Source organism: Doryrhamphus excisus, chromosome 13, assembly GCF_030265055.1.
Source record: "Doryrhamphus excisus isolate RoL2022-K1 chromosome 13, RoL_Dexc_1.0, whole genome shotgun sequence".
Lineage (NCBI taxonomy): Eukaryota > Metazoa > Chordata > Actinopteri > Syngnathiformes > Syngnathidae > Doryrhamphus > Doryrhamphus excisus.
Window position 1 is genome coordinate 19,443,121 of NC_080478.1, and position 12,479 is coordinate 19,455,599.

Below are 12,479 nucleotides of genomic sequence, written 5' to 3' on the forward strand. Positions count from 1 at the left end.
AATGGTTTAATTTCATTTGAACATGCATCAGATTACAATTGAATGCATCCCATAATCAGTTCACAGTTCCACATGTCCAAAAGGAGTAGGAAGAAGCAAAGCTTATTAAATCCTACCTCTCCATCTGGTACTTTTACAATCAGTGACTGTTATATTTGTTCACTTCCTGCTTTCCAAATATAATTTAATTTTTTTAAATGTTTTTTTTTATTTTATTTTTTAATTTTTATGGTTTAATTTTATTTGAACATGCATCAGATTACAATTGAATGCATCCCATAATCAGTTCCCAGTTCCACATGTCCAAAAGGAGTAGGAAGAAGCAAAGCTTATTAAATCCTACCCCTCCATCTGGTACTTTTACAATCAGTAACTGTTACATTTGTTCACTTCCTGCTTTCCTAATACAATTTGGGTCTTTTTATTTTATTTTTTTTAATTAAAAAAAATAATGGTTTTATTTCATTTGAATAATTTAAGTTATTTTTAATTTAATTTTTAAAATATATATTTTTTTAATTTAACATTTTTGTAATTTTTTTAATGGTTAAATTTCATTTGAACATGCATCAGATTACAATTGAATGCATCCCATAATCAGTTCCCAGTTCCACATGTCCAAAAAGAGTAGGAAGAAGCAAAGCTTATTAAATCCTACCCCTCCATCTGGTACTTTTACAATCAGTAACTGTTACATTTGTTCACTTCCTGCTTTCCCAATATATATATTTTTATTTTTTGTCACGTACCAAAGTACTCGGTGATATGAGCATCCAATGCCATAATGTGTACCATAGTAAGTGTCAATATAGTGATATATAGTATGTATATGTATATATATATAGTTCCTTTTTGTTTCCTAGCGCACATCTCTGAGCACCCGAACCAGCAACCCAGCCATAAAATCCAAATCACCATGGGCTCCACTGAGGCCCGAGTGGACTACATGGGCTCCAGCATCCTGATGGGCGTGTTCAGTAATGCTGACCTGCAACTGCAAGACGAGTGGAAAGTCAACCTGTGTACCGTCGATTCCAGCATATCTGAGAAAAGGTATTAGATTACATCAGCGCTTGATTGCACTTGATACCGTTGTTCCATGTATAACGCTCCTACCCCCCCCCACCCCACGACCCCCACCCCCTTCCTTCCAGCGAGATCTTTGTCCATGGGGACTTGCAGTGGGACATTTTCCAGGTGATCATTTCACGCTCCACTACGCCAGACCTCATCAAGATCGGCATGAAGCTGCAGGAGTTTTTCACGCAGCAGTTTGACACCAGCAAGCGGGCGCTCTCCACGTGGGGCCCCGGCCCCTACCTGCCTCCTAAAACCCCCGTCATCAACACCGATAAAGGAGCGGCAGAGCTTTGTAAGCTTTTTTTTTTTTTTTTCCATCAGAGTTGAACAGAACGGTGGAATTGAACTCGGGTCTCCTAGCTGTGTGGCCTGCACGCTAACCACTTAACCACTATGCAGCGTACAGAACTCATTCATTAATTTTCTACCGCTTTTCCTCACGAGGGTCACGGGGGTGCTGGAGCCTATCCCAGCTGTCTTCTTGGCGAGAGGCGGGGTACACCCTGGACTGGTGGCCAGCCAATCACAGTGCACATATAGACAAACAACCATTCACACTCACATTCATACCCATGGACAATTTGGAGTCGCTAATTAACCTAGCATGTTTTTGGAATGTGGGAGGAAACCGGAGTACCCGGAGAAAACCCACGCATGCACGGGGAGAACATGCAAACTCCACACAGAGATGGCCGAGGGTGGAATTGAACTCGGGTCTCTTAGCTGTGAGGCCCGAGTGCTAACCACTAACTCACCGTGCAGCCATGAATCAATCATTCATTCATTTTCTACTGCTTATCCTCCCGAGCGTCACAGGGGGTGCTGGAGCCTATCCCAGGCGGGGTGCACCCTGGACTGGTGGCCAGCCAATCACAGGGCACATATAGACAAACAACCATTCACACTCACATTCATACCTATGGACAATTTGGAGTCGCTAATTAACCTAGCATGTTTTTGGAATGTGGGAGGAAACCGGAGTACCCGGACGGGGAGAACGTGCAAACTCCACACAGAGATAGCCGAGGGTGGTATTGAACTTGGGTCTCTGAGCTGTGAGGTCTGCGCGCAAACCACTCGACTGCCGTGCAACAATGCAGGACAAATCTTATTCAAGAGGAGACTGAGGGCATCGAGATAAAGGACGGACGGGGTCCCTCCCGAGGGTACGCCTGTCTGAGCGTCGCTTTGCAATCAATCTCAGTGAAAAGACGACAGGCCCCTATTCCTATTAAAGGCCCCAATTCCACACCCCCACAGTTGGGGGGACTGCTGGCCCGATTGGCTTCAACCACGACAGCACAGTGGACCGGATCGGTCACAATTCAATGGTTTTTTTTCCAATGGGGGAAAAAAAACTTTATTTGTCCAAAAAAAAAAAAAATAGACAGAAAATCCAACTCAGTCACCCTGATAGAAATGTCACATGACATCCAAGACGAGACGATTCACGCAAGATTGGATCACAAGCATAAGACAAGGAGAAATATTTACATTATTATAAGGAAAGTATAATAAAAATATGACTGGACAAGACAAATATTTCATTTAACCAAGTCATAAAACAATGCGGGCTGCACGGTGGTCGAGTGGTTAGCGCACAGACCTCACAGCTAGGAGACCTGAGTTCAATTCCACCCTCGGCCATCTCTGTGTGGAGTTTGCATGTTTTCTCCGGTTTCCTCCCACATTCCAAAAAAACATGCTAGGTTAATTAGCGACTCCAAATTGTCCATAGGTATGAATGTGAGTGTGAATGGTTGTTTGTCTATATGTGCCCTGTGATTGGCTGGCCACCAGTCCAGGGTGTACCCCGCCTCTCGCCACGAAGAAGACAGCTGGGATAGGTTCCAGCACCCCCGCGACCCTTGTGAGGATAAGCGGTAGAAATTAATAAAATATTTAATTTAATTTAATTTAATTTAATTTTATTTTATTTTATTTAATTTAATTTAATTTAATTTAATTTAATTTAATTTTATTTTATTTTATTTTATTTTATTTTATTTTATTTTATTTTATTTTATTTTATTTTATTTTATTTTATTTTATTTTATTTTATTTTATTTTATTTTATTTTATTTTATTTTATTTTATTTTATTTTATTTTATTTTATTTTATTTTATTTTATTTTATTTTATTTTATTTTATTTTATTTTATTTTATTTTATTTTATTTTATTTTATTTTCCAAATTGTCCATAGGTATGAATGTGAGTGTGAATGGTTGTTTGTCTATATGTGCCCTGTGATTGGCTGGCCACCAGTCCAGGGTGTACCCCGCCTCTCGCCCCAAGAAGACAGCTGGGATAGGCTCCAGCACCCCCGCGACCCTCGTGAGGAAAAGCGGTAGAAAATGAATGAATGAGTTCTGTACGCTGCACGGTGGTGAGTGGTTATCATGCAGGCCACACAGCTAGGACACCCGAGTTCAATTCCACCCTCAGCCATCTCTGTGTGGAGTTTGTATGTTCTCCCAGTGCATGCGTGGGTTTTCTCCGGGTACTCCGGTTTCCTCCCACATTCCAAAAAAACATGCTAGGTTAATTAGCGACTCCAAATTGTCCATAGGTATGAATGTGAGTGTGAATGGTTGTTTGTCTATATGTGCCCTGTGATTGGCTGGCCACCAGTCCAGGGTGAACCCCGCCTCTCGCCCGAAGACCGCTGGGATAGGCTCCAGCATTTGTGAGGATAAGTGACAGAAAATGAATGAATGAATGTTGTTGTGTGTGTATGGATGCGTTCAATGTGTCGGGTTATTTGCATTTTCATCGAGGTTACCTTGCCGTGTAAGGACTTGATGATGTCGTTGTACTAATAAAGTTAAAGTAAAAAGGTGCTAATAATGGATAGCAGACGTCATGATGAGAATCTATTCAACCTCACTTTGTGTCTCTCATGCAGACATGGATGCTGCTCATCACCGCCATTGGCCCGGCGTGCTGAAGGTCATCGCCGGCTGCCACATATCCCTCTTCCAGATGCCTCTACCGGAGGACACCGTGCAGCTGGGGGGTTCGATGAGCCTGCACGGCAATCACATGACCCTGGCTTGCTTCCACGGACCCAACTTCCGCTCCAAGTCGTGGGCCCTTTTCCACCTGGAAGAGCCCAACATCGCCTTCTGGACCGAGGCGCAGAAAATATTGGAGGATGGTGAGGGAACGCTTTCGTTTTGTCCATCCGGTACGCTAATGCAGTGGTTTTCAAGCACTGTCCCGCGGTACACTAGTGTACCTTGAGAAACCGTCGGGTGTGCCATGACTTTTTATAATTAACATTTATTAATCATTCATTCATTTTCTACCGCTTTTCCTCACGAGGGTCGCGGGGGTGCTGGAGCCTATCCCAGCTGTCTTCGGGCGTAAGGCGGGGTACACCCTAGACTGGTCGCCAGCCAATCACAGGTCACATATAGACAAACAACCATTCACACTCACATTCATATCACAATTTGGAAAATTTAATTTAATTTAATTTAATTTAGCTGGGGGCAAAATTTAATTTAATTTAATTTTATTTCATTTTATTTTATTTTAATTTATTTTAATTTAATTTATTTTTTTATTTTTTATTTTTTATTTTTTATTTTTATTTTATTCGCCAATTAACGTAGCATGTTTTAAAATTTTAATTTAATTTAATTTAATTTAGCTGGGGGCAAAATTAAATTTTATTTTAATTTAATTTAATTTAATTTAATTTAATTTAATTTTTTATTTTTTATTTTTTATTTTTTATTTTTTATTTTTTATTTTTTATTTTTTATTTTTTATTTTTTATTTTTTATTTTTTATTTTTTATTTTTTATTTTATTCGCCAATTAACGTAGCATGTTTTTGGAATGTGGGAGGAAACCGGAGTACCCGGAGAAAACCCACGCATGCACGGGGAGAACATGCAAACTCCACACAGAGATGGCCGAGGGTGGAATTGAACCCTGGTCTCCTAGCTGTGAGACTGCAAATGACGTCGTATAGCGGCTTGTCACAATTCGGCGAATCGGAGCGCCACGATGCGGCGATATATCCGATATATGCGAGGAAAATTTAATGGAAATGCATTGGAACGGGACTGGAGATTTTGTCCGAAATAGGCGAAATCCGTTATAAAAAATCCGATATATGCAATGAATTTTTATTGGAAATGCATTACAGAAAAATCGTTTCTTTTTTTATCTGTCCGTTGTGAGCGAATTTCCGATATATCCGAGGTTTACTGTAGGTTGAAAAACACTGCGCTAATGTATTTTTTTATTTTTTTTGTCAACAGGATCCAAGGATGATTCCACTTACATCGTGCAAACGTTGGATTTCCATCTCGGTCACAACACAATGGTGACCAAACCGTGTGGTGCACTGGAAAGCCCCATGGCCACCATAACCAAGATAACTCGGCGCCGTCACGAAAACCCTCCACACGGCGTCGCCACCGTTAAAGAATGGTTTAACTATGTCACTGCCATGAGAAATGAAGGTAAAAAAAAAAAAATATGTGCTTTAAATTTTTGTTATTTTCTGAAATAATCCAGCATTTTTTTCAGATTTTTAATAATTAAAATTGTGAAATAATCCAGCATTTTTTTTTCAGATTTTTAATAATTAAAATTGTGAAATAATCCAGCATTTTTTTTTCAGATTTTTAATAATTAAAATTGTGAAATAATCCAGCATTTTTTTCAGATTTTTAATAATTAAAATTGTGAAATAATCCAGCATTTTTTTTCAGATTTTTAATAATTAAAATTGTGAAATAATCCAGCATTTTTTTCAGATTTTTAATAATTAAAATTGTGAAATAATCCAGCATTTTTTTTCAGATTTTTAATAATTAAAATTGTGAAATAATCCAGCATTTTTTTTCAGATTTTTAACAATTAAAATTGTGAAATAATCCAGCATTTTTTTCAGATTTTTAATAATTAAAATTGTGAAATAATCCAGCATTTTTTTTCAGATTTTTAATAATTAAAATTGTGAAATAATCCAGCATTTTTTCAGATTTTTAATAATTAAAATTGTGAAATAATCCAGCATTTTTTTCAGATTTTTAATAATTAAAATTGTGAAATAATCCAGCATTTTTTTTCAGATTTTTAATAATTAAAATTGTGAAATAATCCAGCATTTTTTTTCAGATTTTTAATAATTAAAATTGTGAAATAATCCAGCATTTTTTTCAGATTTTTAATAATTAAAATTGGGAAATAATCCAGCATTTTTTTTCAGATTTTTAATAATTAAAATTGGGAAATAATCCAGCATTTTTTTTCAGATTTTTAATAATTAAAATTGTGAAATAATCCAGCATTTTTTTCAGATTTTTAATAATTAAAATTGTGAAATAATCCAGCATTTTTTTCAGATTTTTAATAATTAAAATTGTGAAATAATCCAGCATTTTTTTTCAGATTTTTAATATTTAAAATTGTGAAATAATCCAGCATTTTTTTCAGATTTTTAATAATTAAAATTGTGAAATAATCCAGCATTTTTTTTCAGATTTTTAATAATTAAAATTGTGAAATAATCCAGCATTTTTTTTCAGATTTTTAATAATTAAAATTGTGAAATAATCCAGCATTTTTTTTCAGATTTTTAATAATTAAAATTGTGAAATAATCCAGCATTTTTTTTTCAGATTTTTAATAATTAAAATTGTGAAATAATCCAGCATTTTTTTTCAGATTTTTAATAATTAAAATTGTGAAATAATCCAGCATTTTTTTTCCAGATTTTTAATAATTAAAATTGTGAAATAATCCAGCATTTTTTTTCAGATTTTTAATAATTAAAATTGTGAAATAATCCAGCATTTTTTTTCAGATTTTTAATAATTAAAATTGTGAAATAATCCAGCATTTTTTTCAGATTTTTAATAATTAAAATTGTGAAATAATCCAGCATTATTTTTCAGATTTTTAATAATTAAAATTGTGAAATAATCCAGCATTTTTTTTCAGATTTCTAATAATTAAAATTGTGAAATAATCCAGCATTTTTTTTCAGATTTTTAATAATTAAAATTGTGAAATAATCCAGCATTTTTTTTCAGATTTTTAATAATTAAAATTGTGAAATAATCCAGCATTTTTTTTCAGATTTTTAATAATTAAAATTGTGAAATAATCCAGCATTTTTTTTCAGATTTTTAATAATTAAAATTGTGAAATAATCCAGCATTTTTTTCAGATTTTTAATAATTAAAATTGTGAAATACTCCAGCATTTTTTTTCAGATTTTTAATAATTAAAATTGTGAAATAATCCAGCATTTTTTTCAGATTTTTAATAATTAAAATTGTGAAATAATCCAGCATTTTTTTTCAGATTTTTAATAATTAAAATTGTGAAATAATCCAGCATTTTTTTTCAGATTTTTAATAATTAAAATTGTGAAATAATCCAGCATTTTTTTTCAGATTTTTAATAATTAAAATTGTGAAATAATCCAGCATTTTTTTTCAGATTTTTAATAATTAAAATTGTGAAATAATCCAGCATTTTTTTCAGATTTTTAATAATTAAAATTGTGAAATAATCCAGCATTTTTTTTCAGATTTTTAATAATTAAAATTGTGAAATAATCCAGCATTTTTTTTCAGATTTTTAATAATTAAAATTGTGAAATAATCCAGCATTTTTTTCAGATTTTTAATAATTAAAATTGTGAAATAATCCAGCATTTTTTTTTCAGATTTTTAATAATTAAAATTGTGAAATAATCCAGCATTTTTTTTCAGATTTTTAATAATTAAAATTGTGAAATAATCCAGCATTTTTTTTCAGATTTTTAATAATTAAAATTGTGAAATAATCCAGCATTTTTTTTCAGATTTTTAATAATTAAAATTGTGAAATAATCCAGCATTTTTTTTCAGATTTTTAATAATTAAAATTGTGAAATAATCCAGCATTTTTTTTTCAGATTTTTAATAATTAAAATTGTGAAATAATCCAGCATTTTTTTTCAGATTTTTAATAATTAAAATTGTGAAATAATCCAGCATTTTTTTTCAGATTTTTAATAATTAAAATTGTGAAATAATCCAGCATTTTTTTTCAGATTTTTAATAATTAAAATTGTGAAATAATCCAGCATTTTTTTTCAGATTTTTAATAATTAAAATTGTGAAATAATCCAGCATTTTTTTTTCAGATTTTTAATAATTAAAATTGTGAAATAATCCAGCATTTTTTTTCAGATTTTTAATAATTAAAATTGTGAAATAATCCAGCATTTTTTTTTCAGATTTTTAATAATTAAAATTGTGAAATAATCCAGCATTTTTTTTCAGATTTTTAATAATTAAAGTTAAATTCCAACCGGCAACTAAGCGCAGAGTCGTTAAGAACTTTGAAAATTCTCCACTTGAAACAGCGCCGAGACAAACGGGTCCCCAAACCATAAACCAGCGACTCGCAATCTCGCCTTGAAGCGGCGGCTTGTTATCTTTAATGCAAAATAGCCGAGATGGAGTTCAAGGAAGAGAAAAAAAAAAAGCTCAAAGGACTTCTCCAACTTCTCTCTCTCTTTTCTTTCAATCTCTTCCTCCCAGAGTTAAACTTGCTCAGGAACGTGGAGGCTAACAACCAAGACGGTGGAGCCGCCGCCAAGAGCTCCAGCCTGCTGAGCAGCTTCCGCAGCAACTCCAGCTACAATCACGAGACGGAGACCATCTTTGCTCTTCCCAGAATGCAGCTGGACTTCAAGTCCATCCACGTGCAAGATCCCGACGAACCTTCGCTGTTAGGTGTGATGCCTTGCCAAAATTTACTCAAAATATTCTTTCTTTTATGGCGGAATATCTCAAGTTGGAACACTGCAGAGGTCAGATTTGGGGTTGAGTTTTTACCCACTATCTTGTCAGGAACAGTCCTGAATTCTGAAAGCTTTGAGGCGGTTACTTGGCAATGCAAACATTGTCGTTCCCTTCAGACTTTTTTAAATTAGAAGTTAAATTAAAAATTAAATTTAGAAATTAAATTTAATTTAAAATTCAATCTATAATTAAATTTTTTAAATTTATTTTTTAAATTAAAAATGTAAAAATTTAAATTAAAAAAAAATTAATTGAACATTTTTTTATTAAAAATGTAAAAATTTAAATTAAAAAAATTGTTTTTTTTATTATTTTTTTAATGGTTTAATTTCATTTGTTCACTTCCTGCCTTTCTCATATAATTTAATTTTTTTATTTAATTTTTTAAATTTAATTTAAAAAAATGTTTTAAATTAAAATGTAAAAATTTTATTTGTTTTTTAATATAAAAAAAATAATGGTTTAATTTAATTTGAACATCCATTAGATTATAATTGAATGCATCACATAATCAGTTCCCAGTTCCACATGTCCAAAAGGAGTAGGAAGAAGCAAAGCTTATTAAATCCTACCCCTCCATCTGGTACTTTTACATTTGTTCACTTCCTGCTTTCCTAATGTAGTTTAATTTTTTTTTCTGTTTTTTAAAAAAAATTTCTACACTACACACTCTCAGATATTTGTCTTCTTGCACAGTTGTGCATCGTTTTTGCGTCCTCGTTAGACCCAGTTTGTGCTGCTCTCTGAAGGGAGTCGTTAACAGCATGGTAAGATATTTTAGTTTTAGTTTAGATTTTTTTTAGATGTCTTTTCTAATAATCTATTAGCCTTATAAAATGAAAATGAACTTGGTTTAGCAGCCATACCAGGAGATTGATGCAGAGGACTGACAGTTGTTGATAGTAGGCCTCTATGCAAAAATATGCAAAAATTGTTTGTGAAATTGATAAAAAATGTTTGTTAATTGGAAAAAAATATTTATGAAAAATGCATGAAAATTAGTTTTTCTTCAGAAAACAAAGAAATTTGCAAGTGATCCCAAACTTTTCATCGGCAGTGTTCAATGTCCTGTTGGATTGGTGTGTTTCCCAGATTCCACCAGCAAACCAAAAGTGGAGTGCAGCGTGGTGACTGAATTCACGGACCACATCTGCGTGACGATGGACGCGGAGCTCATCATGTTCCTGCACGACATGGTGTCCGCCTACTTAAAGGAGAAAGAGAAAGGTTTGCGAAAGAGAAACGGTTGCGCTCACACGGCGTATTAATGCGACGATGCGACCGTGATTGTTTTTTGTTTCCAGCGCTTTTTGCCCCACGGATGTTCGTGGCTCGGCCAGGCCAGAGGAGCCCCACGGCCCAGCACGACGACGGCTCCACGGACAAGGACAACGACGATGGCATCAACTACACTACGGTGGACTGGAGGGAGTTCATGTGCAACACTTGGCACTTGGAGCCCACTCTCAGGTCAGTCCACTTGAATCGGGGTCATCCTTTAGCCAGCTCACACCGTGGACCGCGACAATGGAGGATGGTATCCCTTCCTAGCTAACGTTTGTGTCTCAGCACACAGCTGTGGTGCGTTCAAGGACTGAAAAAAAGTGTGAAATGAGTAGCTAGTGAAGAATTAAGACACATACATTTAGAGTAGTTACTGAGGAACCAATGAGTCGTCCGTAAGGAATTAAAACGCATACATTTAAAGTAGTTACTGTGGAACCAATGAGGAGTCGGTAAGTAATTAAGAAATGTACATTTAGAGTAGTTACTGTGGAACCAATGAGGAGTCGGTAAGTAATTAAGAAATGTACATTTAGAGTAGTTACCGAGGAACCAATGAGTAGTTAGTGAGGAACTATGACACATACTTTTAGAGTAGTTACTCTAAAACTACATTTAGAGTAGTTACTGTGGAACCAATGAGTCGTCTGTAAGGAATTAAAACGCATACATTTAGAGTAGTTACTGTGGAACCAATGAGGAGTCGGTAAGTAATTAAGAAATGTACATTTAGAGTAGTTACCGAGGAACCAATGAGTAGTTAGTGAGGAACTATGACACATACATTTAGAGTCGTTACTGTGGAACCAATGAGTAGTCGGTAAGGAATTAAGACACATACATTTAGAGTAGTTACTGAGGAACCAATGAGTTGTTGGTGAGGAACTAAGACACATCTATGACACATACATTTAGAGTAGTTACTGGGGAACCAATGAGTAGTTAGTGAAGAATTAAGACACATACATTTAGAGTAGTTACTGAGGAACCAATGAGTAGTTAGTGAGGATTTATATATACATTTAGAGTGCTTACTGGTGAACCAATGAGTAGTTGGTAAGGAATTAAGACACATACATTTAGAGTAGTTACTGATGAACCAATGAGTAGTTGGTAAGGAATTAAGACACATACATTTAGAGTAGTTACTGAGGAACCAATGAGTAGTTAGTGAAGAACTATGACACATACATTTAGAGTAGTTACTGATGAACCAATGAGTAGTCAGTAAGGGGTTAAGACACATACATTTAGAGTAGTTACTGAGGAACCAATGAGTAGTCAGTGAGGAATTAAGACACATACATTTAGAGTAGTTACTGAGGAACCAATGAGTAGTTAGTGAGGAACTATGACACATACATTTAGAGTAGTTACTGTGGAACCAATAAGTAGTCGGTGAGGAATTAAGACACATACATTTAGAGTAGTTACTGAGGAACCAATGAGTAGTTAGTGAAGAACTATGACACATACATTTAGAGTAGTTACTGAGGAACCAATGAGTAGTTAGTGAAGAACTATGACACTAACATTTAGAGTAGTTACTGAGGAACCAATGAGTAGTCGGTAAGGAATTAAGACACATACATTTAGAGTAGTTACTGACGAAGCAATGAGTAGTTACTAAGGAATTAAGACACATTTAGAGTAGTTACTGTGGAACCAATGAGTAGTTAGTGAGGAACTATGACACATACATTTAGAGTAGTTACTGTGGAACCAATGAGTAGTTAGTGAGGATTTATATATACATTTAGAGTGGTTACTGTGGAACCAATGAGTAGTTAGTGAGGATTTATATATACATTTAGAGTAGTTACTGTGGAACCAATGAGTAGTCTGTAAGTATTTAAGACACATACATTTAGAGTAGTTACTGAGGAACCAATGAGTAGTTAGTGAGGAACTAAGGTCGATACATTTAGAGTAGTTACCGAGGAACCAATGAGTAGTTAGTGAGGAACTATGATACATACATTTAGAGTAGTTACTGTGGAACCAATGAGTAGTTAGTGAGGAACTATGACACATACATTTAGAGTAGTTACTGATGAACCAATGAGTAGTCGGTAAAGAATTAAGACATACATTTAGAGTAGTTACTGAGGAACCAATGAGTAGTTAGTGAGGAACTATGACATACATTTAGAGTAGTTACTGTGGAACCAATGGCTAGTTAGTGAGGAATTAAGACATTTATGTTTACATTTAGTAGTAGTAGTGAGTAGTACTTTGGTAGATTTGTACCTCATGAAGTACTGTACTTGTGTGTACTTTATTGTAAAGGG

The 12,479-nt window shown here is 34.3% G+C and overlaps 1 pseudogene; it reads left to right on the forward strand.

Moving 5' to 3' along the window:
• Nucleotides 1–12,479, forward strand: part of LOC131140131 (bridge-like lipid transfer protein family member 1) — a 121,251-nt pseudogene that overhangs the window by 107,910 nt on the left and 862 nt on the right.